This window comes from Rissa tridactyla, chromosome 1, assembly GCF_028500815.1.
Source record: "Rissa tridactyla isolate bRisTri1 chromosome 1, bRisTri1.patW.cur.20221130, whole genome shotgun sequence".
Taxonomy (NCBI): Eukaryota; Metazoa; Chordata; class Aves; order Charadriiformes; family Laridae; genus Rissa; species Rissa tridactyla.
The window spans coordinates 28,420,939-28,448,231 of record NC_071466.1 but is presented as its reverse complement, the minus strand read 5'-3'; the positions used below and the strand labels follow the sequence as shown (position 1 = coordinate 28,448,231).

Below are 27,293 nucleotides of genomic sequence, written 5' to 3'. Positions count from 1 at the left end.
ATATTGACCCTTGGCCTGTAAATTCAAAATGAATAGAATCATAGAATACCAGGTTGGAAGGGACTTAAAGGATCATTTGGTCCAAGCTTTCTTGGCAAAAGCACGGTCCAGGCAAGATGGCTCAGCATCCTGTCCAGCTGAATCTTAAAAGTGTCCAATGATGGGGAATCCACCAATTTCCTGGGGAGATGATTCCAATGGCTGATTGTTCTCTTTGTGAAAAATTTTCCTCTTACGTCCAACTGGAATCTCCCCAGGAGTAACTGGTACCCACTACCCCTGGTTTCTTTCACGTGACTCCTTGTGAAAACGGAGTCTCTATCTTTATAGCCACACTTTAAATACTGGAACCTGGTGACAAGGTCTCCCCTAAGCCTTCTTTTCTCAAGGCTGAACAAACCCAATTCTCTCAGCCTTTCCTCATCTGTCAGGCTTCCCAGTCCTTTGATCAACGTGGTGGCCCTTCTCTGGAATTGGTGTTTGGTAAGAAAAGGAATTATTTGCATTCCTCTCATTAAGCTTAAGCCACATATTACCTATTTTAAAATTAATCCATTTTTAAAGTGTCCTATTCTCATGCCCACCTTTCTCCTATTTTTTTATTTTCTTTAGGGTCTTTAACTGCTTTTATTTTTGTCACAAAACACTCTATGACTCTGAAAAGTCTGGAAACTATAAATCACGGGTATGTAATATTTAAAAACAGAACAATTCCAATTAACTCAGTGATGACAGTGCCATTTTCCAACTGATACGTATAGGTGTCAAGAGTATCCTGTTCACATTAATGATTAATGATAGAGTGATAGCCCAGGAGAGCCACAATGCTGGGGATACATGACCTCAAAAAAATACTGAAGTGAGAGGTGCACAAGAGTGGTCTTACCTGCCACTTCATGTTACTGAGAAGCAGGAGCTTAATGGGAAGAACAAAGAAATGTCCTTAATTCTCAACATCCTCCACCCTCTTAGATCAACAATTTTGAGATTCCTAGTACCATTTTTGGTAACAATATTTTGAAACTTTCCAATGGCAACGCTCACCACCAGTTTGTGAAGCTCTACATTCAATTTCAACATGCTCATTTTCAACAATATTCCATTTTTAATTAGATACCAAAAGCATTAAGTACTTAACTATACAGCCTTTTTTCCCCAGAAGTTAATATGGGAGAAAACAACCCAGTGTTCAGGCCCAGTGAAAAGGCCTAGCTCGTTTCTGTACAATAGCTCTTTATTGATTATCAAACAAATGTTGGACATGTGATATAGTCCCATTTAATTCTCTACATGTGATATATCTAGGTAAAAGAGAGCCAACAGTAAACGAGGAAGTCCCAGTCAGCATTCCTTCTATTAAAAAGATATGTAGATTCCAGCAAATAACAACATAAAATATTATCTATAGTTGAATTGAACTTATTAATGGAGCTGGAACAAAGACTTCCTGTAAAACCTAATTCTTGTTAATGACTGAAATGCCTGTTGACTATATTTTCTAAATAAGCCCAGTCAAATGTATAAGCAAGCACAGATTACCTCAAAGCTTACTTTGTTCCCCTGATAAGTGCATTTTGTCATATAAATTTTAATTTATAGCTAACAATACACTTCTAAATCTAATTAGTTAGTACAAAAAGCATTAATGATTTCTCAGTAAATAAAATAATTTGCAACAGCAAAATGTTGTTTAGTATGTGATAAAATGCAGAAGGATATCATGTTACACGTACAAATGAATTACAAGGTGTCAGGGTTGGGAAAATTAACAGCAAGATTCCATATCAATGACCATTTATACGAAAATTTCTCAGGTTTGGTAGCCTGACATTTGTTAATTAATCATCATCATCATGTAAGTTTTCAAGTAAAGCCAGTCCATACATTAATCTTTATTTTTTTTAAGAAAATCAAGACAAGGTTGATTTTACCATTTGTCACATTTTTCTTGTCCTCAAAAGTGAGCAAGATACTGATGAAGGACAGTGATTGTGCTTTAAAAACTCTTTTAAAATTTCTCTGAGAGAGATTTATTTTTTTGTAAAGTCTTTACAAGAAGCTACCCTTGGTTATAAAGACAATTGCTGATACTTACATTTGTAAGACTAAGATTTTTTCAACCATATTTGTCAGTGTTTATCCCCTTTCCTTCTCTGAATAACTCTCAGGGTAGTGTAAAATAAATGTTCTAGTTTATGACTGGTCTCCCACAAGGTTTTGGCTGTCATTAATGATTTAAGACTTTTTTTGTGCAAGGATAAAACCTAAAACCTCAACTGCTAAAGGAGGCACCACAGAGGCCACAATAACAGTTGTTTTACAGAGCCAGAAGTGCATCCTAATTGCCTTTTTTCTTTTTCTTTTTTAATTTCTTATGAAGTTCATCATTCAATGAAATCTTTTTTTGAACTTGTAGAAAATAACACAGTCAAGAACAAAGGCCAGAATTATACAACAAAATAAGAGAGGTCAGATGAAACTCTAACCACAAAAGATAATTTTAAGGAGGAAATTTAAAGGTAGATGAATAAACATTAGAAATAATTTATCAGCGATCCAAGAGTTTCCCTTATGAAACAAGCTTGTTGGATCTCTTAATTGCTCAGCTTTCCCAAACTGAACAGCATTTTATGTACAACTGCTTGCATTTTTCACCATTTTACATGATCCAAGGGCAACATAACTAGGGTTAGCTGCAATTATGCACCTTCAGCCAAGACAGAAGTGAAAATATTGATTTATTCTAATACTGTATGTGTGTTTCTTCCTTATTTTTTTTTACTCAAAAGTATCTCAGCACTTGAAAAATATACAACCACCCTTCTAAAGATGAAACCCATAAGGAAATGAAACCAAATTATTGCATTACGAAGTCCCTGTACAGAGAACAAGGTTATCTCAAGATTGCACTAGTGCTCCCATTGTGTTTGCCTGGTGTCACTGTTTGAACGACTGTTCAAGAATATAAAAACAGCAAAAAGGTCTACATAGCCTATCACAGTGGCAAAATGCCAAATATCTACAAAAAGTGTAAAAACAGGATAAGCATATACTGAATTTTCTCCACTATAAAGTCCCAGCCTCCCACTACTCCTGACACAGGAATTTCTTGATACAGAAATAACATCTTTGTTCCAACAAACTGATGGATTTCCTTCCATTAATTTCTCACATTAGTTTCTGAACTCTCATCTTTTTGTATCCTTAACATCCTATAGTAATGAGTCCCGCAGTTTCTCATTATTTGTTTAAAAATATCTTGTTATACATCTGCTATAGAATAATTTAATTACAGCCCTCTAGTTATTGCATTCTTGAAAAGCAAAGAACAAGTGTTTTCTATCACATTCTCCCCTTTATTCACCTCTACCTCAAATATAGTTGTCCATCTCTTTTCCAAGCTGAACGGTCCTACTTTAAGTCACTCCTCATCTGAAATCCGTATTTAATCACACTTCTTATCCTTCATACTTTTTGCTACTTTGAATATATTCTTTTGAGATTCTAAATTACCAAAACTTCATACAACATTCAAAATATGAACACAATATTAATTTGTACAGTTACATAAACAAATACTTTGTTTTGCTCATCTTTTCCTTATTAATGATTCCTAATATTTAATTTGCTTTTATGATTGCTACTAGGCACCAAAATGTTTTTTCACAGAACTAATATAACTATGAGGCCATTTATAAGAGCATTTGTGAGAGAGCACAGTTAATACGGGGTAGCAGATATGAACAGAAGTTAGACCTTCTATTACTCTTTATGTGATAAGGACAAAATAAGACTTCTGAAAAACCTTCCAAAAATGTTAATTGCACCACATACTCATTCTTGAAAATATGTACAAAATATAAATGCAGTATGTAACATGAGCACCATGCTTCTCTGTAAACAACCCCAAACATCTCCTTTCCCATTTATGATTCCCATCATAAACTATATTTATACATAATTTCTAAATACAGTTTTAAATGAAAGGATAATTCCACTAATAAAGAATTAGGATAGTAAACCCTTTCCTTCCATAAACAACATTAAAACAAAAAGAGGTACTGCTCTCTCAGCAATACATTATCCCTTAGTTGGTTTACTTAAAAAACATGAGAAGTGTTTATTAAAAATACAGTTAACAGGCAACATATCTTTTCAGCAAAATATTCCATCACATTCTATGATTCTATGATTTTCACATTTCATCATTTACTCAACTAATGCAGACTGTAGCATGAAGGGAACATTTAAGGATGCACTCTTCACTCTTACGGTCCCTCCAAGACTCAGACCTAGATTTTGAAAACAGCATTCCCATAGTCTGAATTTCAAACACTCCATCTGCAAAACTAATTACACAGTTCCATCTGTACTAAGCATTCTTTTAAGGCATCATGTAACTGGATAAAACTGAGATCACAGATCATTTGATTTCATTACACGACAATTACAATTGAGGCATCAATAATTACAGGGGTAGATGTTACACAATGGAAGAATCACAGAATTGTAGGGGTTGGAAGGGACCTCTGGAGATCATCTAGTCCAACCCCTCTGGCCAAAGCAGGTTCACCTAGAGCAGGTTGGACAGGAACACAACCAGACAGGTTCTGAGTATCTCCAGAGAAGGAGACTCCACAACCTCGCTGGGCAGCCTGTTCCAGTGCTCTGCCACCCTCAAGGTAAAGAAGTTTTTCCTCACGTTCAGATGGAATTTCCTGTGTTCCAGTTTTCGCCTGTTGCCCCTTCTCCTGTTGCTGGGCACCAATGAAAAACAGTCTGGCCCCATCCTCTTGTCACCTGCCCTTTAGATATTTATGAGCATCAATGAGATCCCCTCTCAGTCTTCTCTTCTCCAGGCTAAACAGATCCAGGTCTCTCAGCCTTTCCTCATACGAGAGATGCTCCAGTCCACTGATCATCTTTGTAGCCCTCCGCTGGACTCTTTCCAGTACACCCGATGTGGCCTCACTAGGGCAGGGTAGAGGTGGGAGGATGACTTCCCTCAAGGTCATGGTCCATATATGACCATGGTCCAAGATCCATAGCTCGAGACCATAAAAGGCCATGGTCTTTTTAACGGACACCAGGAGACCATTGGCCTTCTTGGCCACAAAGGCACACTGCTGACTCATGGTCAACTTGTTCCCACCAGTACTCACAGACCCATTTCTGCAGAGCTGCTCTCCAGCAGGTCAAAGCCTAAACTGGCGCATGGGGTTACTCCTCCCTAGGTGCAGGACCTTACACTTGCCCTTGTTGAACTTCATTAGGTTCCTCTCCGCTCAACTCTCTAGCCTGTCCAGGTCTTGATGAATGGCGGCAGTCTTCTGGTGTATCAGCCACTCCTCCCAGCTTTGTGTCATCAGCAAACTTGCTAAGGGTACATTCTGTCCCCTCCTCCCGGTCATTGATGAATACGTTGAACAAGACTGGACCCAGCACTGACCCCTGGGGAACACCACTAGTTTACAGGCCTCCAACTACATTCTGCACCACTGATCACAAATCATCTGTTCTTTATTGCATTAAATTTCATAGAAATATTTCTTAGAGATATGTATGATTATTCCTTTAACATTACGCTTAATTGATATTTACATAACTTTAATGTAATTACAAATCACATAGTCTATGGATCCTGGTACTCTTCTTGGTTAAAAGCATTTGTCAAAGTACAAAAATTTTTATAACAAATTTTTCTCAATACTTAAATAAGATTCACCTCTACTCAGCAGAAGTAAATTCTTAACTTATTAGCAAAAAGAAAAGTGCCTCTGATTTAAAGAAAAAAAAAAAGTGTGGGGGGAGAGGGCTGTAAGAAAGGTGGGTTTTAATAGAGTTAGAACCCATTTTTAATTACACCCCTTCTACGTAACCGTGTCTTATTAATGAAGACTTTGGTTCCAAAATAATCACAGTTTTCATTTAAAGTGATTATGTTTGGAGATGCCTAACATATTTCTCAATCACATTTTAGAAAAGAAATTAGAATACAAAGGAGTTTAATACACGTTCTTTATTAAAAAAAGCAAAAAAATCTACCATTCCATTCACCTAATTGAAATGAGAAAGTACAAAAATTGAATTAGAAGTAATTCACACAAGGCACCAGTCAAACTTGATATTTGACTGGTTTTGCATATCTTAAAAGCACTTACACACACTTTCTGAGGCAAAAGTATAAAATACTAAGCAGTAATAAAAACAAAGGAAAGGGCTCCTCAAACGCCTGAATTCAGTTACTTTCCCTCCCCTTTCAACTTACATAATTTAGAAAGGGAATTCAAATATAAAAAGGAACTGTAGGTACATTTCACGCTTTAAAATTATTTATTTCATACTGTAAACCTGGCAGAATCTATTAAAAGGACTTTTCAGACCTCACTTCAAGCATCCCAAGTTGAATCTTGAATATATGAAGTTACTTAGCAAAAAGCAATTTGAAAATATTATTTTTGCTAATCATTATTTTTACCTTATGAAATGCATGGGTTTATATTAATGCACAGTTAATATTAATTTGTATTAATTATAATTAATTAATAAAATAGAGTAATTCTAATTTGTATTAAAATGTTCACAAGCATTTTCAGAGACCTATATCTTAGTTCATCATGATTAACACTGAGACTATATTTTTCCCCTTTTGGCCAGTGTAAAACAGAATTGGTACTTGATTTAGGTGAAAATGTTACTCCAGAAGAAACTGAACAGTTACATAAATGGAAAAAGCATATCCATATATATAATAATAACCCACAAAAGCACTTTCAGAAGTGAGGTCTTCAGAAACCATTATCAACTGGCAAAATCGAAAATGTATGCAATTGCTCTTTAATTGATTGGATAATAAACAGAAGTGAGTATGCTAAGTTAAATAATAATTCACCCCATGTGTAAACAGATGAGAATAATTTTGCAAGAACAGAGTCATTAAAATAACTGTACAGTCTTGATCAAAAGTTCAAGCGTTTTCCTTTCCAGTACTCCTTCCAACTTTTATTACATAGCGGATCTTACTATATTCTTGACTTACTGAATAGAATCATAGAATGTGTTGGGCTGGAAGGGACCTTTCAAGGTCATCTAGTCCAACCCCCCTGCAGTAAGCAGGGACATCTTCAACTAGATCAGGTTGCTCAGAGCCTCATCAAGCCTGGCCTTGAATGTCTCCAGGGACGGGGCCTCCACCACCTCTCTGGGCAACCTGTTCCAATGTTTCACCACCCTCATTGTAAAGAACTTCTTCCTAATGTCTAATCTAAACCTACTCAGCTCTAGTTTAAAACCATTGGCCCTCATCCTATCGCTACATACCCTTGCAAACAGCCCCTCCTCAGCTTTCCTGCAGGCCCCCTTCAGGTACTGGAGGGCGCTATAAGGTCTCCCCGGAGCCTTCTCTTCTCCAGGCTGAACAACCCCAACTCTCTCAGCCTGCCTTCATAGCAGAGGTGCTCCAGCCCTCTCATCATCTTCGTGGCCCTCCTCTGGACCTGCTCCAACAGGTCCGTGTCCTTCTTGTGCTGCAAGAAGGGCTATTACAATAGTCCAATACTGCAATACATGCAATAATCATGATTGTATTATGCAAATAAACTATTTCACTTTCAGTTGGTTCAGTTAATGAAACAACTAATTATTCCACTAGTTCTTCTTGGGGTATTTCAATTTAGTACATAATTAGGGGGCTTATCTCCTCAAAAATTTCACATATAAATCCCATCCATAATAGAAGTTACGGAAGTACATGGAGAAGGAAAAAAAAAAATAATTTTTCCAACTATGTCAACAGCACTACCAGAACTTTGAACTCCAGCAGCCAGATTAAGTTGTTAAATTTTTTATAATTTATAAACAATAGATTATTTTGTCCTGATTCTGAACATCTGAGTAACTGAGCAATTGTTCTACGATTCTGTATTTTATGTACATTTCTCATTTGTCTAGGCAGTAGGAAGATCCACAAAATAAAACTGTACTTACTCATAACTAGCTAAACAGAATTAAAGCAGAAGAAAAGTTGCAAAACCAAATTCTGACTGCTCTTAACAACTGGAAGAAAAATAATAGCTCAATCAAAGTGGCCATTACTCCCAAAGAAAAAGATGGCATGCTCTAGAAAACAACAAATTTTTTGTAACAGGGCTATTACACCTACTCAGAACTATAATGTTTGCAAATGAAGTACGGCAGTGTCAAAAATACTTATTACTTGAAAGCACCTGAATCTGTATCAATTTGTCCTCCAAAAATTGCCAATGGAACTTCTGGTGTCAAACTTAACCCTAAGCAGCATACATGACTCCCTCTTCAGTCCCACATGAGACCTGAGGGTTTATTTCTGAGTGGTCCTCCTATGAAGTCCTGCGTGGAAAGGAACATCCCTCGAGATACTGTCAAACAACTTCCGAATGTTTCCTCTGTGTTGAAAAGTAATCTCTAGTACCGTAAATAATACTATTTTCAATACCAGTGACAATACTGATGCATATTTTATCTAGCCTAGACGCATCCCCCTCTCTCCACTGATGACTCAGATCAGGATTTTACTAACACACTCCAAGTCTGATTGACATGGAGAACATTAAATTTGATTTTTTCCTCATGAATAAAGATGCTTCGTTTTACCACTCTCCCTCCTAAGCTGAAGTCAATCAAAGCTAAGTAGCAGCTTAGTGCATGCAAAGTTCCCCCCACTGAGGTTCTGACAGCAGTGACCACTCTGAAGGAACCTGTGCAAGTCGGAAATCTACCTGCAGAAGGCCCATGTGCTGACACAGGGAGAAGTCAGGAGGTGGCAGAGAGGGATAATCAGTCCATGGTCTTGTTTCACTCTGGTTTAAGGGACACATCAGCCACTCTATACTAGAACTACAAGAGGAGGTTTAATGAATTTAAAATCACTAAAGACTGTAAAGATTTCAAAGGTTGATTTAAGATATTGCCTTGGACGGAGGTCTTTTGGGGGGTGGGGTTTTTTTGTTTCTTTTCTTTTGTTTTGATTTGGTTTTTTAAAGATATCAGATTGGAGCATCATGGATTGAGCACTATTAGATTCCATCTTGCTCATCTAGTAGAAGACAGAGCTGGGGAGGGGCATGGCTTCCCTAGTTTTCACAGACTTGTACCAGCACAAATGGACCCATGGGGTGCACAGAATATACTTGACTGAAATTATCCACTTAAGGCATGAGCACATTTAAAGTGGACTCCAGGTTGACAAACACTCAAGATCCCTTATTATGTAAAATGGTTTTAATAATTACATTTGTTCTGATTTGAGTTAGAATTTTAACAAACTTACCGTGTTGTCAAGCAACGAAAATCACAACTGCATTTTTAAGAAGTGATTTCAGAGTTGCTCCCATTAAAATGAAAACTTTACCACAAAAAAGCAACTTCAGTATAGCTGTAATAGTCTACAGTATAAGTATAGTATATAAGAAAGGCTAAGTTAATATACAAAAATGATTCACAGTTTGAGGGACATACTAACAAGACAGCATTCCCCTTCATTAATGCTAACAGGTTAAAAAAAAGAAAAAAAGCAGCTGTCCAAATCACCTTTAACAATATAGGACAACACAGCAAATATGCAAAAGCAAACAAAGTTGGTAGAAAGTACCCTTTTATCACAATTCCCATAACCCTTGCTCTCCAAGTTCAAGACATTTAAAATATCTTAGATGATTAAATAGTAATTTCCAAGCAGTCCTCTCATGTGATTAATTTCTTGATACTCCATACCAAATTATGTTTACAACATAATTTTCAAAGACATATATTACTGCATATATTACTACATTATATATTACTGCATTGTTAATTATTTTCAAATTATATCAATTTCTACAAAAACCTGAACTTACAGGATCCTTAAAAGTGCATCAAAACTTATTCAATATAAAGGATTTAGCATGCCCAGTCTTAATACTTGTAGCAGTGGAAAAAACCCACTATAATCTTTTGTTGAAATATTTACATTTTTTTATCTACATGCATTTCACATATAATTAGATATCCTAAACAGTATTTAAAGCTTATTTCAGATCATTGGTAGAATAGAAATCCTACAAGGATTTAATCCTAGATTAAAAAATCCTACGAGATTTAAAAATGCTACGAGAAAGTTACTTTCTTCAATTTTTTGTTTTATTAGTTTAGGATGCCAGTCTTTTTAATGTAACTGTCTTAACATATATGAGATACTACAGTTGCATCTAAATATATATCTGGAATAATCACTATTTGAAAATTAAACATTAATAAATATTTATTAAAAGCACTTATAAGGATATTTAACCAGTAACATAAAATCTATTTTTGCTCAAATTGAAAACTTGAATTTTATCTCAAACCGTACAAGCTAGGAACATAGACACATGCGGATTGACTGTTAATGATGAATTAGCTAAATAAACATTTCCTACTTCAAAAGGTAGGCCACCAGCTGCAAGACAGATATTTCACACTCGGTACATTTGCTAATACTTCATTGCACAGCAGTTCTTTCTCCACAACCTCTCTATAAGTACCTGTTTAACTAACTTAATTTCCTTTTATGGCAAGGTCACCCATCTGGTTGACCAAGGAAAGACAGCAGAAGTAGACTGGATTGGATTTCAGCAAAGCTATTGATACTGTCTCACAGTATCCTTCTGGACTAAATGTCCAGCAGACAGCTAGAAAATGGGCGAGCAACTGGCTGACAGGTCAGGCTCAAAGAGTTATAGCAAACGGGGTCACGTCAGGCTGGTGGCCAGTCACCAATGGGGTTCCCTAGAGCTCAATTTTAGGGCCAGTGCACTTTAATGTTTTTCTAAATGATCTGGACTCAGGAATCAAGTATACATTAAGTAAGTTTGCCAATGATATTAGATTAGGGGGAGCTGTGGACTCCCCTGAGGTTAGAGAGGCCCTACAGAGAGATCTGGATAGACTAGAGAGCTGGGCAATCACCAACCATATGAAATTTAAGAACAAGTGCCACCTGGGACAAGGTAATCCTGGTTATACGCACAAATCAAGGGATGAGAGGTTGGCGAGCAGCCCTGCGTAAAGAAATCTGGGGGCTTGGGTTGATAGCAAGTTGAATATGAGTCAACAGTGTGCCCCGGCACCCAAAAGAGCCAACCATGTCCTGGGGTGCCTCAAGCACAGCATAGCTTCCTGGTCAAGGGAGGTGATTGTCCCACTCTGCACTGGTGCAGCCCCACCTCGAGTACTGTGTGCAATTTTGGGTGCCTCAATATAAGAAGGACAAAGTAGTAGAGTGTGTCCAGAGGAGGGCGACCAAGATGGTGAAAGGTCTTGAGGGCAAGACTTTATGAGGAGCGGCTGAAGTCACTTGGTTTGTTCAGCTTGGAGAAGAGAAAGCTGAGGGGTGACCTCATCACAGTCTGCAACTTCCTCAAGGTGGGCAATGGAGGGGCAGGCGCCGATCTCCTCCCTGGTGACCAGCAATAGGATAAAAGAAAACGTAATGAAGTTGTGTCAGGGGAAGTTCAGACTGGACATTAGGAAAAGTTTTTTTGCTGAGAGGGTGGTCAGTCACTGGAACAGGGTCCCCAGGGAAGCGATCACAGCACCAAGCCTGTCAGAGAGCGTCTCGACAACACTCTCAGTCATACTGCTTAGTTTAGGTAGACGTGCAAGGAGCAGGGTGTTGGATTCGCTGATCCTTATGGGTCCCTTCCAACTTGAAATATTCTGTGATTCTATGATAATTTGTATCAAAGAAATGCCTGAAGAATAACATGGGTTGCATTCTAAACCAAGCTTACATTTTCGTGCATAAGAAAAAGGGCACACATTCATTACGCACATTTGTGCTTCATCGACTCTCATCAACATCACAAGACACGGCCAAATTTCATCAGAAAGACATTGCAGAACATGCGTCACCTGGTTCTCACAAGACACGGACTCACAGTATGTTCACACATGGCAAAGTAGTATGTTACCGCCTCTTATCATCAAAACTCCCAAACTACCCTCTTCCTCTCTGTAGACTGCACACCTTCCACTACTTCTCTGGACAGATGTCTATGCGTTGTTTCTTTTTAAAATTTAAAAGGGGATTTTCCCTAGCAAGTGCTTTACTCAACTTCTGGAGACTTCATATCACTACAGATTTGATGGAAGCTTTTCTCACTCTCTCACATGCATACAGTTTAGACACTTAATGTACTTATATGTAAGAGGGTTGTTTAAGCATTTTGACAGACTGAGCACTTAAATGTACTACTTATATCAGAGTAACTTTAAGAAGACCTTAATTACCACCAGGAAACATTTCTGTAACATGTTTTAAATGCTATTTATTCTTTCACGCAATACAGAAGTATTTACCTTTGTATCAACAACAGCAACCAGAACCACAAGACCGCAATCATCAACTCATAATAATGTTTAATAAAAAAGAATTAAAGTGTCCCAAGTTAAAAGTTGCATGCTGTGAAAATAATGAAAATATGATAGTCTGTAAGAAAAGGCATTTGAAGATGTATGTGGTCATAGTCAATCTAGACTTAACACTCATAATATGTGAAAACAAGGAATAATGTGACAGAAGACATGGATGACCAAATGCCTTATCTGTCACATTTTATAAGAAAAGCCACTATGTTTCATACGCAAGCCATATGACACTGAAGTGTCACAGATTATTTTTCCTTCTGTTTTAATGTGAAATTCTCAAATCTGGAAAAACCTACAAAAGGAAAGTAATTTCCATCTTTTCAAAGAGTAAAAATCAGTAGTATCAACATAGGCAGCAAATTACAGAAAACAGAACATTCCACAGAGTGGTTAAGTAAAGCTATTAAGATTTCCTTACAGAAGTACTGTCCAAATATTAGGAATTCTACAACTGGTTATGAAAGACAGGATCCAATCTGAGAAAATTCTGAAAGTACATGTACAAAATTGAAAATACTTGTAAATCTTTCAAACTGCAGTAAGTCATGTGAACCTTCAGCCAGACTACAAAATAATTCTGGTTGGGGAGCAGAACAGAATGGAAGCAAATCAGCAAGGGCCTGCCAAAGAGTGAGCTTCGGTCTTGCTGATTACAATAAGAAGCATTACCACACAATCTGGAGTAGCTGTAAACGCTAAGAATTCAGTTTATGCATGGCCTTATTCAACAACGCTTAGTACTTCACATAATGCTGTGTAATTAACATATCAGAATACTACAGTTTCACAATTTTATTAAAAACAGTCTACCCAAAAGTCTTTGCAATAGGCAAGACTGGCAAGTTTCCACTTAGTGAACTTCAGAACATCTGTTTAACCAAATTTTATAAACCTGTCTGTAAGGAAAGACTAATCTTTCCTTGCTAAAGCCTTTTTAAAAGCATAACAGATAGACTAGATAGACATTTCAAGGCCAGTTTTAACTAATTAATAGAAAAAAAATACTAACAACAACAACAAAAAATCTAGTATTGCTCTAATTCAAACAAATTAACACATGAGATGAAGGACAAGTAACTACGGAAGCACCCACAGCCTCCTCAAGATGCTCCCTGGGCAGATATAACCGTTTGACTCATACAGGCTTACTCATCCGATTCTTAAGGATTTTGACTATTGTTACAGGTAAATATTTGATAAATACATGATGGTTGTAACTATCCTCTTCCCACCATTTGCAAAAGAAAGATGAAGTTCCTTCAACTACAGGACTTTAAAGTAAAACAGTCCAAATGAACAGTTAAAGCCAGAGAGCCACAAGTTGGGACTAACACGACTCAAGCAGCAAGGCAGGAACACAGCCAGGGTTTGACCTGAATGTCAGGTAGTGGGAAAAGTCAAGGGTTGCACCAAACACAAGCGCAAAGAAAAAGGACGACTGGAGAAAGGTCAGACAACCAGGTACTTTAGCTACTGTTCAGGGCACACAAGTCCTGCCTTATTCCGCTACAGAACAGGACGCTCAAACAGGCTGTTCAAGGGCCACAGCTGCTGAAGCCCTGGGTACCTCCCAAATCCATCTGCACCAGACAGACTGGAAACAAAGGAACACCAGACTGGCCAGATTAAATATTTTACAGTGACATAGCTGCAAAAAAACCCAGACACTACATAGTGGTCAGGATACCTGCTCTGTAAAATTCTTGAACTCATTTGAAATAATTGGTTCAACACCTGACGTTAAACGTGCATTGCTTTTATTCTGCAAGCTATAAAGGATGCGTCTGGGAAAGAGATAATGAATAATTATATTGATCCATCTGTTATTTTCTCAGCTTTCCTGAAGTTTCCTTTTTTTTTTTACAGCTACTGCGTTTAAGAATCTGATTACATATTCAAACATAATGCATTAAGACAACCAGTCTAAGATTAAAAGGGAAAATGGAAAAAAACACATAAATTCCTTTTTGTTTTCTTCTGATACCAACTGCTGTGATACAAACTACCCACTTTCCAAATACAGGAATAACACCTGTGTTAAGGCCTTTCTTTTCATTACAGAAGACATAGAGCAACCCTTGGGCTGGGAAAGAGTTTTAGGGGGATGGAAAAAGCAGAAACTTACTTATTCCCTAGGAAACAAGAGGTCCCATGAGAGAACTACGTACCTCCCCAGTCATTAATCCCCACAAAACAACTGATGATATTTCAGACCTTTGAACTGATTCCCGCAGCTGAAAACACATTATACTTTCAGCATCAACTAGTCACCTTCAACTAATCTCCTCCTTATGTTGAAAAACAACTACCAAAAACCTATCCTAAAATCATCACCAGGTTCAGGATTTCAGTTTCAGGTTCTATCATCGTGAAAGTGCAAAGACTGGGAGATTTGAAGCACTAAATTATCTTTAAGTATTTTTAGGGGGGAGTACATTCCCCCACCCCACCCCCCTTTTTTAACACCAGTTTGGGAAATAAACATGCTCTTTGGGGAAGAGTGGCTGGAAAGGAGCCCAGTGGAAAAGGATCTGGGGGTGGTGGCTGACAGCCAGCTGAACATGATCCAACAGTGTGCCCAGGTGGCCAAGAAGGCCAACAGCAACCTGGCCTGTATCAGGAATAGTGTGGCCAGCAGGACGAGGGAAGAGATCATTCCCCTGTACTCAGCACTGGTGAGGCCCCACCTCGAATACTGCGTCCAGTTTTGGGCTCTCCACTACAGAAGGGACATTGAGGTGCTGGAACGTGTCCAGAGAAGAGCAATGAAGCTGGTGAAGGGTCTGGAGGACAAGTCATATGAGGAGCAGCTGAGGGAGCTGGGGTTGTTCAGCCTGGAGAAAAGGAGGCTGAGGGGAGACCTTATCGCTCTCTACAACGACCTGAAAGGAGGCTGCAGCGAGGTGGGGATCATTCTCTTCTCCCAAGTATCAAGTGATAGGACAAGAAGAAACAGCCTCAAGTTGCGCGAGGGGAGGTTCAGATTGGATATTAGGAAAAAAATTTTTCACTGAAAGGGTTGTCAAGCATTGGAACAGGCTGCCCAGGGAAGCTGCAGAGTCACCATCCCTGGAGGTATTTGAAAGACGGGTAGACGTGGTGCTTAGGGACATGGTTTAATGGTGGACACGGTGGTGTTAAGTTTACAGTTGGACTCGATGATCTTAAGCATCTTTTCCAACATAATGGAATGATTCTGTACTGTGATTCTATAATGGAATGATTCTATACTGTGAAACACCCTAAACACCCATATAGAGAGCTACAAAACGAACAGCTTAATCACCACCAACTTTAAATAAATAAATAAACACATACACACAGTCCAATTCCACAACAAGAGGAAGCCAAAACTTTCCACAGACCGCAAGTATCTTTCTTAATGAACAGAGAAATGTAATCCTCCAAACTCAAGCATAGCTCCTGCAGGTGAGAGACTATGGGTGAATTTACACACAAAGTGTGTGTGTGTATTTTTACACACACAAAGTGAAAAAGTTCCTATCATGTATGGGAAGGCCTGAGGGGACGGAGGAGCAGGGGGAGCATTTGCTAAATAAAGCTTCAACAAAACAAATACTTTCCTAAATTTTACTTTTGAGCAGCTAATTTTTCTGACAAATTATTTAATTGAAATCCCCTTGACCAGATCCAGTGGAAAGCTCCCCTAAGTAGCCCTAACATTATGTTCTTAGTACCACCACACTGCTTGTCAGCTATTTTTGTGCAAGCTCCATGGAAACAAAGACATAATTGTTCAATTCGAAAGGCTGCTAAAATTTCCATTACAAAATAAGCTTATAAAACGCCTTTACTTCGTGTTTTTATTATGAGAGGGAGAAGAGAAACTAGGTTATTTTCTGTACTTTACTGCAAGCTTCAGAGACTGGCGTACAGATTCAACCAACACCATCGCTATAGTAAAAAATTAATTCTGATGAAGCTTAGAAAACCTGGTGCAATTAAGAAGTTGAGTTATAGTTCATAACCTCTTTTAAGTTTCAGGGTTATTTGCTGTGTCAATCATCACACTGAAGAAACACTCAAATAAAAACATGCATCTGATTATACATTTAATTTATTTTATTTGACGATAAATTTGGTAAGTAAATTATTTAACCACAAGGTTTACGGAATTGGTAGAAATTATTAAAATTTATGTATTTTTTATATATTTGTTGTAAGAAAGAGATAGGAAAGCTTTCTTACTGCCCAAACTTATTTAAATTTAACTGATGCCCCTCCACATCAAGATCACCCATAAGAATGCCTTTTATTCCTCTTTAGTCTTCCATCTTGCGAGATGAAGATTATGTTCTTTTACCCCTTTACTTTGATTTATGCCCCTTTTCTCAAGTAAGAAGTTTCTGATTAAAAGGACAGATGATTAAAAAGACTATCCATTGTAGAAATAGTTTCCTCTGGTTCCAGCATACAGAAGGGGGAATACCATGGCATTTATCATACAAAATTGCTCACCATAGTCATGGTGTGAGATGCGAGATCAGATGTGAGAACAACAAGAAAAAATAGTTTATGTCACAGTACGGTTCGTAAATATCTCCAATCAAAAGAAATACAAGGCCTCAAATTCTACTACTGTACAACAAAGCCATTAAGAACAGAACCAGGGACAGTGAGCAAAAGTTTACACCATCAGATGCACAAACTAACAAAAATAATCAGTGGAATGTAAGCTTTATTTCCATGCGAGAGCTAGATTACAACCATATTCAGACCTCCACTTACACATTCCTGTAATACTCAGAAAAACCCTATTCAAATAGGGTTTTAGGTTAAGGACTTGATGCTGAAATGACATACAATTACTTCACCAAGTGCCTGCTCTGAACTGAATACCTTTGATAGAGTACGACCAAAAGAGCAATGGGAAAAAGTCACTTCTTTGAAAAGCTCTAGTTTCCTCTTCTCCGGAAAGTATCTTAAAATGCAGCAGTTGCCAGAATGCATTTCTGCTTTTGTATTCAGATTTAGGCAAATTATAAAGTCCTTCCAAAAGAAACATGAGTTTGCCTGTACTTACATTTACTAAACACCGTTTAAAGGCATCCAAACCCTTGATTTAAAAATATGTAGTAAGAGTTGTATACTCTACTACTACTCCAGGGTAAATTCTTACAGTGGCTTTTCATTCTATTAAAAATGTACATCTCATTTTAGATTTGCCTGGCTGCAGATTGTGGCCACTTGTTCCTATGACGTTTCTTGTCACTAGATTAACAAGACTTTTATAATAGAAACTTTTATCAAAAGGAAGTCCCTACATGCTTCAAACCAAGTCAGCCTTCATCATTTTTGATAAGTTAATTTGACTGAGCTTTACGTCCTTTCCTACAAGATGTTCTCTCACAGACATAAAACAAATTACTTTTGAAGGCTAGTAGACAGGGAAAAAAAGTAAAAATGGAGAAGCTCCAGGCATAGCAGAGAATGAAAGAAAAAAGAAAAAAATTAAAAACGTATGATATGTGTATTGTTACAGAGAAACTTGAGCATGGATTTTGAAAGAATTCATGCACAAATATTAGACGACAGAGAGAAAAAAATGAAAAAGAGGAGTTGGGAGAAACCTAACAGCCCTTTATTTTTAGAATTTTATAATTCCGATAACAGCAAAAAAACCCCACAAACAACTGTATATTGAAAAACTTGTTCTCCTAAGCAGCACTCAAGTTATCTTCCAAGAAAAGAAACAAGAAAAAAATCTCTTGATCATACTTTTTAGTTTTGTCCTTACGAAAAACAATTGCATCCAGAGTTCCTCACTCATCTTAGCCCAGCAAATACAAAGGCTTAATTCCATTGAATTTTGCCAAATTGTTAAAATGACTCAAGTATTTTTCTTCCATGTAATCTTAACAAAGATACAAAGTAGATCCTCTCTTCATCCCCTCCTCCCATTGCTCCTACTTAAAACTGTCCCTATCTTCTTCCTTCCTAATTCACTGTTCTTTCTTTTTCATATTATCCTCCCATGTTTCATTAGTTATGCAAGTTTTTTGTTCCGTGAATACAACTAAATAATAGTATTCAAGATTTGCTTATAAAACCCACTTTAGTGTTTTAACTTCGAGTTCTATTATGTTCTCAATGAATACTAAAATAGCTTTCTTTTTGTATTCATTTGGTGAACTGAGAAGAATGTTTCTGAAGATGTATCAGAAGAATCACTGAAATTACTGTAATTACTGAACATATCTAATTTATGTAACACCAATGTATAAAAAATATGCATGAAAATATAAGTAAGAAATAGGGGCGGGTTATGTGGACTGTCCTATATGTTAATGCTCAGTTTTACCTGTATATTGGTTTCTAAATGATCCTTCATTAGCTACCCTCCGTTCACAAATTTACATTTTATTCCCTATACATAGGGAATTCCCCAGGCTCTTATCTGAACAGTTATGTGTACACATGTACTGGGTTTGCCTCTTTTTCAAAACCCTGAAGAAAATTTAAGATAATTCCAGTATGGCTCTGTAGGCCATTCTTTCAGCATATAGTTTCTTTTCAGGTATTTTATTTTTACCTTTCTATAAATAAATTTACATTAGTCTAGATCTTACTTCTGGCCTACAATGTCTCTTTCAATATAGTATAATTCTCAAGATTTACCACAGAAAATCTTATTAGAATTTTGAAGGAAAATTCAATACATACCCTACAGTCTGCCACTTACAAGTTATCTAGCCCAGAAATCTAGGACCTAAAGGAAGTCTTGCTGCTTTACAGGAATCTATTTTTCCTATACATTCACTACAGATTCTCCAAGTTATCTCTGTAATGCAAATGCCCCACCATGCAAATGGTTAATCTCCTATGTGATCAGGAGTCAAAAAATACGCACTATACTCAGTAGATTTGCCACCGAGTTACAAAATAATTGCAAGACCTTCTTGGGTTTATAGGCTGTTCATGCTTTTCCATAGGAAAAGGACCTATATACGTATACAGTATCTCGCCCTGCAAAGCTCTGATATTATTTAGAACATATAAAGCGGATTGTTATTTTTCCTTTTAAAAAGTAAACAGATATGCAAAAATTAAGAATGCTCCAAGATTCAGTTCTATTCCCCCGTGGTTAAGGAAAACTTCATTTAGAAAACAGGAATGATTCTTCCCCATACAATTTGCATTTGAATATAATAGCGCTGATGAATTGATCATGTCACAGTCTGAGTATTTTAATAAACACCTAATTAGTAAGCTTAAAATGCATGGTGTTTCCAAAGAATTTCTGGATTAACACACTTATCCAAGCAAGAAACCAGTACAGCAGGGTTTTCATAGCTCTTAGCTTTGAACGCCAGCACACTCAGTTTTTAAGGTTGGGGCCTAAACCATCACAAACCTGACAACAGACAAAATAGGCACAGACAAAGTACAATGAAGTATAATAAACCTATGTTATATACTCAAAACAGAGACCTTGCCAGTCCCAGGGATGCTACTATATTAATGAATATCGCTTCTGCTACACTTGCTATTCTGACGTTTTACACATTCTGCAAAAATGTCTGGTTTTCAGGGTTTGTTTGTTAAAGTACTCCCACAAGTAGGAACATAAATAATTTTACCACTAGTGCAATGCTAGAATCACTATTAAACTATGGTTCATTTTGAAACAAAAAAACAGAGAGAAGTCACATTCAGTAATATGGCAGAAAAAAAAAAATGTACACCTACAAAAATTCAACAGTAAACGAAACAGCCCTCCTGCTCTGACTGAAACCAAAATCCCCACGCTAGGAATTCTTACCTGGTATTAGGAGGTCCATAGGACTGGACCTCCCTCAGTTATGCCCTTTAGGATAACAAGCTGCAATGGCTGGAGAAGTAAAGTTGCTTAACCCGGAGAAGGGGTGTCTTAATTCAGTCAAAAGCATCCTCTTGGAATTTAACCCTTCACAGAATTAAGAAGGGTTAAGAGGAATTATGGTGGCACTGACCAGTGTCGGATGGAGCACAGTCGGCCCTGGCACTTCCATGGGTTTTAGGCACAAAAGCAAAGTCATGCAGGGGATGCTGGAGGGAAGCTGCTCTCGAAGAGGTCACGAGCAGAAGACTACCAGTGCGATATCGGATTTCTCACAATGCAAGCACAGACCTTTTCTGGAGCCCAGCAAAATGAAAGTGTGCATAAAGCCGGATTCAAGGTGACAGACAAAATTGTCTAACTTCTGACAGACCCTCCAAGCTAAAGCAACATATTTACCTGGCGAGATGCTGGAACCACGCATTGAAACTGCAATGAATTCACACTCGGTGTTTCTACAAGTACAGGCCTCAGGCTTCTCCGTTTATTGCTACACCTCCTCCTCTGATCTCATTCTTAGGTCCCAAAATAAATGACACAGAAATCCTTCATACAAACACTGTATGTACAGGGTGTAGCTGGGAGGGTTTCGGCATCAGAAGGCTACAGGGGGCCTTGTGGGGGAGTGCTGTCAGCTGCCAGGGGCTGGTCACAGCCATTTCCAGCCAGCTCCAAACCAGCAACACCACTGAGCATCACCCTGATCCTCTGCCCAGGTGTCTGTAAGCCGGAGGCGGCAGCCACAGGGACAGGAGACACCACCACCCTCTTGGGGTGAGGTACAGCTCTCTACAGCAGGCGTGGGCACCCCCGGGGGACGGCAGCCACAGGCGACTCATGCCGGGGCAGCGACATCCCGAGGGACGGCCACCGAGGAAAAGCATGTCAGAGGAAAAACTGAAGCAGCCCGGTGTGGCAGGGGAAAACTATTAATAAGCGCAGAGAAAACAAGTGAGCAAAGTGCAGCAGCGGAGATCACTAAAAAGCAAGAAGCGTCAGAGGAAACCCTAATGCAGATGACCCCCATCGCACTGCCCACGGCCTGTTGCAGGAGCTGGGCTGAACCCGGTACAACGCACGGTGACACAGGGATTGGGGGGGGATAGGAGCTCAGCTTGCCTCCAGTCTGGAGCGTTTATGTAAGCGTTTGATTATTTAGTTCTCCTCAATACCCAAATCAGGGATCAAAGTTTGTGTTAACTAGCAATAAATTAAGTAAAAAATTCCCCACGTCAAGGCTGTTTTGCCCATGACACCTTATCAGACGAGCAGAGCACAGCCCAGGCTTCTGTAAGAAAAGAAAACACTAGATCACAACATGCAACATGCACGGGCACGTAAGGCATTTGACTTGGTAAATATAAGGAAAACTGCAGTAGTAATGGAGATAATATCCTTTTTAAAATCTCAACAGTCCATAAGCCATTCTCATACTAACTGTAAATGCAGTATGCAGTAACAGGGCTGAAGGTGTGGCCGATTAATGGCACAATGACAGGAGGCAATCCCTCCATGCAAGATGGTTCACCTGACTTCAAATACTTTTCTGCATTAGAGATATAAAACTTCACGGAGACAGGAAAGCAAATAATGGTTCAAACTGAGAATACTATCTGAAATTAATACACAAAATAACGAAAAAAGGTGGAAAAAGTACTATGACAATTTGTAGAGAACTGTCCAGAGACCGAGACCTCAGAGAAATGGTTACTTTGTCTTCATTATCTTATTACAGAGAGTTCCATAATCCTGCCTAAAACTTGACTTTCAGTTACCATCACAGAGCCCATTATTTTATTTAGAGAAATATCATATCGATGTAAATGATTTATGCATTGAAAGACATTTTAGATTGCTGAAGGAGGAAACTGTTGGCAAAGTGACTTAACTGGTTTCTGGGGTTTATTTAAGCAGTTCATGATTTAGTTTTCAGAGATAAAAACCAGTCTGTGCGATTATAATAACAAGTGCCTTATTTGTGAAGTGGAGTATTTGCTAGGAATTTGTAAATGACAGTTTAGTCAAGTTGTATGCATTCCATATAGAACTGCAAAGCACAACTCAACATTGCATATACAGATCCTACATACTAAATGACTTTAGCTGAAGGGCACGAAGATTTGTTGGTTTAGCTTTTCCTCTATTTTCACCATAATAGACTTAAACATTCTCATGGTAAAACATAAAAAGTATAATATTAATGTTCTCAATTTATTCACTACCTTTTACCACAGCAATTCTCAAATCTGGGTTTGTAATTACTTCCAGCATTTCCACCTGCTTCCACTGTCAGTTGCCCTTACATTACGCTTATTAAGCATTAACAAAGAGCCCCTGGTATCCCACAGGCTTTTGTGTCTCACTGCTCTATGCCTGTTCCAAATGACCTTGCTGTAATGCAACCAGAGATACACAATGATGCCTTTTGCCCGGGCCCAGCTGGCTTCCTTTGGACTCCCTTCTCTGTGCACACACAATTCGGAAAGAATTAAAATTTTTATGCAAGAACTTGCCAGATTTTCATAGGTAACAAAACTACTTATATAGAAACTGTCATGCATTACTAAACATACAAATATTTCCTTTTGTAATAATTTTTAAAAGACCTGGAAAGCGAAACGCTTGAAGGATGAAAGAATTTTTAATGTCAAACCATCAATCATTGTGATTCGGCAATGAAAATATATTACTGTGGCTTTGTATTAGATATGTTATTTACTAAATGTTTGCATTAAATAGATTTTGGAGTCAACTATTTCATTTAACTTCAGTACATTTTCACTATTGAAAAAGTAATATTGTCTTTTTCGAGATTCCAAATATATTGGAAAAAGCTTTTGCTTGTCAGTGAGGAATGAGTCCAAATGAGGAACCAGGCATTTATTCAAATAAATTATTTAATGAAAAATTCCCTGAAGATTCCCTGAAGGAAGAACATGCTACTTTATAAGGTACTTGAGCTCTTGTCCTTTTCTTCTATAAAAACTATCCATCTGGCAAGCATGCATATGAAAAGTTTTTTGAACCTATATTCTTATAGTAGCACTTTAAGAAGTCCCTGCATCAAAAAAATGATTGCTATTCCACACAAACCATGGAATAAGATTGTAACTTTCACCAGTCAGGACTGATTAGTCCGAGTCTTTGATAAGTCTACACAACAGCTGATAAACACTTGGCTTGTCAAATACAAGAGCTTTGAGAAAAACATATGGAGATTATATTTAATTTTTAATATTAAAAAAAAAAAAAAAAAAAAGACAAAGCGGTCAAGACCACCCAACCAAAGCACGGCGATGGTAAGCAGGCCAGGCATCGGTAGCTAATCCCTTTAGTTTTCATGTTCTACCATGTGTGAGCAGCCCCCTTCTCATACTTCTGGCATACCAGGCAATGTCAAAGCAATTTATGCCTAAATGCCCTTTGGCTAGCTTTCATGACAAGTACCTGAAAACTGCGTATGAGGAAAAAAAAAACAAAAACGACAACCCCCCCCCAAAAAGAGCTGGATCACGACCTTCTCCCTATTTTTTCTTCTTTTTATGCTGCCTTCCTTTCCCTTTAGCAATACAAGTAAAAGTTTAGTAATATTCAGTTATACCTAATGGAACAAGTAAAAGCAAAAATAAAGATTTGAAAAATTTGGAAGCAATGAGGTTTATATCACTGTTTAAGGTAAGCAAGTGTGAAATCCCCTAGCATTCTGATGCAATTCCCTTAAGACGTCTGATCTCAGTTAATATTAAAAAAACCCCAACACTCAAAGCAACTGCCACATGTTAAAAAGACTTGAAAAACAAAACACTAAACTTATCTCACATTTTTATAGTGCAAATACATTCATAATCTGTAAGACTGTGTTCCAGAAACAAGTATCTTTAAAATGAGTAATAAAATTAAGTAATTCACAGAAATTTTGCAGTTCTAGTTTATGGATTTTATAAGACAGGTAAATTAAGTTATAACACCTAGAAAGTCACTGGAGAGTAAAAGTAAATAACTTAGAAAACCTACTGTGTTGCAAGCACTTATACCCATTGTAAAACAGTAAAATAGCAAGAGCTAGTCCCAGATTCCCTTAGCAACAACAAGGAATTGTATCTGAAAATGAAGTGCAGAGAAAGGCAAACCTGAAAATGAGAAGTAGTGATACCAGAGTAACAGGCCAAAGCTAACCACAAATTACAAAGCAAACGTCAAACAAGTTACCATTACTGAAACCACTAGAAAAAGAAGCCCCCACAACTACCCCCTCAAAATACCGCAGAGTGTCAGTCTATTGAGTCTACTTCCCAACACATGTATCTGGCCTCAAGTGAGCACATCTTTGTCTACAGGAGTCTGAGCTTACTGCTGTCAAAAATAACACAAAAAGTCAAGAAAAAAAAATCACGTTATTAAAATTCCCATTAGACTGCCCTTTCAGATAGGTACTGGTAAAAATATGCAAGTTTCTTATTATTTCCTATAATGACTATAACAAGTCTTCACCTGAAAGCTAAGGGCTCTATCACAAAACCTCCATGTAAATCACATACCTGCTGAGTGTTTTTTTGTTTGTTTGTTTTAAAAATTGCATGAGCACACAAAATTATTTTTTAATCTTAAAATATAGCTTAGGTTAAAGGACCGATCACAAATTGCCCTATGAGATGTTCTGCAAGCTAGAAATCAGCAGTGTATTTGAACAGACGTCAGTACTACTTATACAAGACTGGTAAGAAAATAACATAGTACTCTAAAAAAACAGGAGGGGGCAATACTAAATAATAAAATAATAAAATATTTAATAAAATAGAAATAATAACAGTCCGGTTGGATTAATGGCATGCCAGTCAGTCAACGAGTAAGGAGGTTCATCATCAACTGATTTGTTATAAACTGAGGAGTTTATATTCAAAGAGAAAAATCAAACTACGCTTACTAATCAGAAATAAAATGGTGTGAAATATGGCTAGAATAACTGGAACATATTTGGACTAAACAGCAAAGTTTGAAGAATGTACTTTAACGCATCAGAGATGAGGTTACAGTGGTGACTTGGAACTTTGGTTAAGTCAGAAATTAGAAAGAAAAAGTTAATGAAAATCATACTAACAGTGATAGAGAGCAAAAGAGAAAAAGAATTTAAGAGAAAAAGGGAAAGATAAGTGAGCATAAATTGTCAAACAAGATAGGAGAATAAAGTACAGGGAGACAAGTTTAACCCTCTTGACTATGAAAAATACGTATCAAAATGAAAAAAAAAAAGTAACGTGCAAAATTGAAAAGGAGATCTATGATTCACCATAAATATAAAGGAAGCAACTTGGTTGAGATAAACATAAAACCCTGAACAGAATTTAAGCAGACCAGAAAAAAGTTGTTTTAAAATGGGACTCTTAAGCAAAGTCAACTGGAGACCTCTAATTCACTGTCTCAAAAACCTGGATGGGCAGAGCTTCCAGAACAGAAGCAATACTAGAGAGAACTTTGATGTCATGTAGGAATGCCAGGTGGAACTTCAGTACAGTTTAAACATGCTTTTAATTTCAATATCTACATGTCAGCTGTCTATGTAAGTATTCATTCTTGACAGTAAAAATCTAGGCAATTCAGTCAGTGGAATCCAAAGAACTATTCAGCTAATCTCATGTAGGTCTGTATTTTATGATGATACACACAGGTGTCCAAATGATGGCAGCCACAACAGAGACACAGACAGCCAGGCAGATGGTCTTCGCTGAAATTTTGCAACTTTTCACTACCACAAGGATATCACTTAGGGAGTTTAGCTGCTGGTCACTGGCCTTCAGCTAGACTTTGTGCCACTGATCACCACCCTCTGGGCCCAGCCATTCAGCTAGGTTTCAAGCCACCTCATTTGGCTCATCCAGCCTATGTATCAATAGCTTTTCTATGAGGATCTTATGGGAGACAGCGTCGAAAGCTTCACTGACGTTCAGTTATAGACAATATCCACTGCTCTCCCCTCACCTACCGAGCTAGTGATTTCATTATAGAATGCTATCAGGTTGGTCAAGCATGACTTCCCCTTGGCGAAGCTATGCTGACTTCTCCTCATGATTTTCCTGTCCTTCATTTGCCTGGAAATGGTTTCCAGGATTAGCTACTCCGTCACCTTCCCAGGGAGTAAGGTGAGCCTGTAGATCTCTGGATCCTCTTTCTTGCTGTTCTTGAAGATGAAGGATCCAGGGCAAGGATGGCAACTCTATTTGTTTATGTTTTGTCTTGTTCACGTAGAATCTGAGTATAAGATCCAAAGTCTGAAGTATGTAAACTAAACATAAAACTTCAGAAGATTCTCAGGGTTGCAATACGAGGAATGTCCATGAAACCAGTGGTGGTGGTGGGGGGGGAAAGTATACTGCTCAAATGAAGTAGTTCCCAATATATTTCAGATTCTAGTTTTCTTATGCAAAATAATTCTGTGGAAATTCTTGTCATATGCTGGAGTGAATGCATCCTGAACAATGAATTTTTCAAAGTAATTCTTAAAAATTAAGAAGGTTGGCAGTTACCTTGCTCGTTATTTTTGGAGCAGCATAGCACTCCACTGGTTTTGTGTCTTTGTTTTACTACGGTGCAATATAAAGGAAGATCAACTCAGCCTAGAATAATTTTCTCTCGAAAGCTCTTCTAATTACGTGAAATATGGCAACTATAACCTTTTATTGCTACATGCAAATAAAAACAATGCCAATACAAACATTTTACCTAATACTGAATATTGCCTCTCCTTCCAAACATGCACAAACATGCCTGCAGCAATCTTCTCTACCCAGCCGTTTAGTCAGTTTTCAGGACTTTGAAACAATCTTCTAAGATCATCGTGAGTTCCAAGATCTCTGCTCTTCCACATGTTGCACCCAATTACTTTAAAAGTTTCTATTTTTCTCTCCAGCAAGAGAGAACTCAACCCAAGTGGTAAGTATATTTCTATATAACTGTTAGCAAGAGCAATCTTTACCCGAAGTTCCTCTAAGAACAGGCATACTACAACGAAAACTTCGTAGAAAACTGCTCGGGC

General features: G+C 37.7%; 1 protein-coding gene across 9 annotated transcripts in view; it reads right to left on the bottom strand.

Moving 5' to 3' along the window:
- The window catches only part of NBEA (neurobeachin), a 511,894-nt gene that overhangs the window by 434,797 nt on the left and 49,804 nt on the right, over nt 1–27,293 (bottom strand). The window lies entirely within an intron of this gene.